General features: G+C 38.2%; 1 protein-coding gene across 4 annotated transcripts in view; it reads right to left on the bottom strand.

Annotated features, from left to right (window-relative positions):
• Positions 1-4,233, bottom strand: part of nrxn3a (neurexin 3a) — a 269,643-nt gene that overhangs the window by 185,900 nt on the left and 79,510 nt on the right. The gene's annotated exons all lie outside the window — the stretch shown is intronic.

Here is a 4,233-nt window from a genome sequence, read left to right as displayed (position 1 = left end):
AGAGCCGCCACAGACACAATCCTCAGTCTTCAATCAAAAGATTTGGAACTAGATTAGAAGACAAGTATGAAGAACAATGTCAAAATGAAAATAAAATTCAACACAAGCTCCTCTGTTATCAATCCTTGCACAGAGATATCACATTGGCTGAATATCTCAAAACAAAAAATACAAAAGAAATACAAATTTTAACAAAATACAGAGTCAGTGGCCATGAGCTTAAAATTGAAAGAGGTCGACATTCAAAAGTGTGGAGACCAAGAGAGGAACGTGTCCGTGCACATTGCCACCAGGATATCGAAACAGAATTACCAATGTACAGTACGTGTCCCAAATATGAAGACTCAAGAACCCAATATTTCCAAAAATGTAAAAAACATATACCAGGCTTCACTACCTACACTGAGGATAAAAAGATTCCTTTTTTATTAAGTCAAGATAAAAGCATGGCATGGCTAGCAGCTAAATATATCTTCTCCTGCCACAATACAAATAGAGAATTTTATATATTATCTTTTTTATTTTTCTATTCTTTTTTTTATTGTTTGAAGGTACCCTTTGATGCACATACTTTGTTTAGTATGTACAATTATATCATAGGTATCCTGTTAACGTTTATTAATTATATCAGATGTATTTACTCCTTGTTTTTGTTTATATACTGCATATATATGTTTGTTCTTATGCTTTGGCAACACGGATGTATTTTTTGTCATGCCAATAAAGCAACATGAAATTGAAATTGAAATTGAGAAAGAGAGAGAGAGAGAGCGAGAAGCAGAGGTTTGCCAGTGCTCATCATCTCCTGATTATCAATGTCTCCTTGAGGTTAGCGAGCGTACACTGCCGTGCAATCAAACCTGATTAGCTGATTAGCATACTACTTGCGTAATGTCGCCACAATTCATCACCCATCGAGTGAGTTCATTGTTGCTCCCCAGGAAACGTTGATCCTTCCCTCCACACACTTATTGCATACATACAGAACATACACAAGGATCAACTTATACACTGGAGGATTGTTTAAACATGGTTATGAATGAAAAACAGAATTTAAAATTGGACTGAACTACTTTTTCATATCATCACAAGGCATGAACACACTTTTCAGTCCAGACACTATAATAGTGATTAGCATTATTGTTTGAAGAAGCAACAAATTGGAATTATTTGCAATCATCTGCTCTAAAAGCCAGAGTGTTGAATGTCTTTCTGCTCTCCCTGGCATTAGGGGTTATTACACAAATTTCAGTTGTAAAAATAATTCCAAACTTATTTGTCCTATTTACTTAGAACATTGTGTTATTTATTCAGAACATTTAATAATAATAATTATTATATATTATAAAATATTATATTTTAATTATTAATTACTTACACCACACTTTATTCTTTTATTAGTGTCTTATTCTCTTTTGCCTGTTTTTTTCTTTTTTTTTCTTTTTAAACTGCTCTTTAATGTTCTATGTAAAGCGTTTTGAATTGCGTTGTTGCTAAAATGTGCTATCGAAATGAAATTGCCTTGCCCTACAACCGTAGCCTGTCAGTCAGCCAAAGGGCATAGTAAACACTGCGGTTCCTGCCTGTCACAAAGTTAACCCATACGCTGTCTGCGTGGAATTTTGAAAAGTCTAACCACACTTGCAACCGCCTTACCGGCATTGCTGGGACTCACTGTGACTTTTAAAGTGCCGTGCCACACAAAACCGTTTTCACTTGTATTTTTTTAAATATGTTATGTCCATATCTGTTTGTGGTAGGTGGTGAATGTGAAAATAAACTAGCTACCTCCTCTGTCAGCTCTAGCCACTGAAAAGTTACAAGAGGAGAAATCAGGCCAATCACAACAGCTGGTCAGTCTGACGTCAAGTTGCCTGAGCTCATTACTATTCATGAGCTCGCCCAGTTGCGCTGGGTAAAGGATGCTGATAGCCAGGCGCTCATGGCTTGAAACATGGTAACCAAGTTACAGAGTCCATGGTAGAACTTCAGCATACATTAGCACAAAGTCATTAAATATACGTGTGGCAGGGCACCTTTAACAAACTTCCAAGTCAATGTAGTTTTGCTTCGTCCGCACCACAACATGCAGGAGGACAGATATGCTCGTGCTTATGCGCTCTCTGCATCCAAAATTTGGCATCGTTTGATGTGTGAATCGGTCCTCGGAAGAACCGACATCATTCGTTAGGTACCCCAACAAGTACAGAGTTTGGTATCCAACCCTAGTCAATGTGCTTAAGAAAAGCAGGAAGGATTCTTAATAACACTGTGGTCACTCCCCACTTCCTGCCTGCCAAGGTATTTGGTAATACAGGTAGCCATGTTACCAATCAGAGAGCCAGAATAAGCATGTACGCTTTAAAAACCAGTTAAAAAACTTTTGTACAAATACAAAGAGCATCATTTGTTGACGGCACTTTGTTTAGTGCTCATGTAACGACAATGTAGTGTCTAGCTACAATCAAGATCAAGTTTATTGCCCCAGAAGGTAGGAAATGTGTTTTTGGCACTTACCATATTTTCTGGATGATAAGTCACACTTTTGTTCATGGTTTGGCTTGTCCTGCGACTTATAGTCAGGTATGACTCATATATCAAAACATATATAATTTAACATGTTTTTAAATGTTAATTCATACTGAAAACATTATCATCTACAGCCACAAGAGGGCAATCTAGGCTTGTGACAACTATAGGCTGCGCCTAAACACTGAGAAAGACTGAACACATACAAAATGCCCCGAGTAAAATATGCAGCCAAAAAGTTAATTGAGCTGACTCAATCCAAAGAAAGTTTGGAGTAAGTCAGAAACTTGTGAGGGACTGGCGTAAAAGGTTCCTCTAACTGCAAAGAAAATGAAGGAAGCTAATCGCAGGCTGAAAGCAAGATGGCCCACCTGTGGACTGTGTGCTGTATGTCTGTTCTTGGTGTTGGATTTTGTGAAATAAACGTCTAAATAAATGCGACTTACAGTCCAGTGTGACTTATATATGTTTTTTTGCTCTTCGTGGTGCATTTTTTTGACTGATGTGATTTATACTCAGGAGCGACTTATAGTCCGGAAATGCGGTAACCCATGCTGCAGCCATTAAGAAAAACACAAACATCATGTAAAACATGATGCAAATACAATAAAACAAACCACAGGGTGTTGTTCTGGCTTTTATCTGCAGCTATTTAGAAGCTTACCAGGAATAAATGAGTTTTTGAATCTTTTTAATCTGCAGCAAGGAACTCTAAACCTCCTACCGGAGGGCAGCATCTCATACTCTGTTTGCAGAACATAAAACCTGTTTATAATAGCCTGTCTCAAAGAAGCCTGTTCATAAATACTCTGCATGAATAAGTGCTCTTTAACACCAATGCTTTTCCATGCAGTATGAATCAATCGGAACAGTTTTTATTTAATGATACTGTACCTGACCAGGCCTCCAGGACTGCTTGATAAAATATCAACAATCATTTTTATTGACACCATGGACACTCAGACGTAAAAAATGCAACCGTAGTTGTAGTCTGCAACAGAGGCTATCGACATGTGTGCTTCAGGTTAGTGACTCGTCAGTATTAACGCCCAGATATTTGTATGAGTGGGCATAAGCAATGGATTTGTTGTGGATGAGCACAGGCCTGTGGTCACTGACTCCCCAAGGGTCAAACACCATCTCTTCAGCCTTGGAGACGTTAAGAACAAGGTGGTTATCATCACACCAATTCACAAAAGTTTGAATTTGCTGTGCCCTGAGTTTTAAGTTCAGCTCCCAGAGTCCCTTTAATACTGACCTGCTGTCTACAATTGGTTAAGTATGAGGGATACCATTTGATAATAAGGGGGGGAACTTTCAAATCATTCAGCTTATCAATTAAAAGATGTGGCTGCAGCCTATTAAAAGCTGAGCTAAAAATAATAATAATCTGTATGAGCATCCTCTGGATGTTGCCACAGATACCATACACCACATCTCCACCTCACTGACAAATACACAGAACTTCAGTACTGGGATGTACAGTATTTCCTAGGGAAAATTAATATTTTTGCGGTAAATCTTATGCTTCTCATATGAAAAGTGGGTGGGTTTAGAGTGTATCTCAGTGTGGAGCTACAGAGGAGTGTTAGCAATGGCTCCACACATATGGCCGAGGAAGAGGCACAAGGAGGGGAGTCTTGGTAACAAGCAAAATGAAACCTCTGTGATATTTTTATTTTTTGGATTTAACACACACACACG

Source organism: Etheostoma spectabile, chromosome 20, assembly GCF_008692095.1.
Source record: "Etheostoma spectabile isolate EspeVRDwgs_2016 chromosome 20, UIUC_Espe_1.0, whole genome shotgun sequence".
NCBI lineage: Eukaryota > Metazoa > Chordata > Actinopteri > Perciformes > Percidae > Etheostoma > Etheostoma spectabile.
This window is presented reverse-complemented; position numbering and strand designations above follow the sequence as displayed.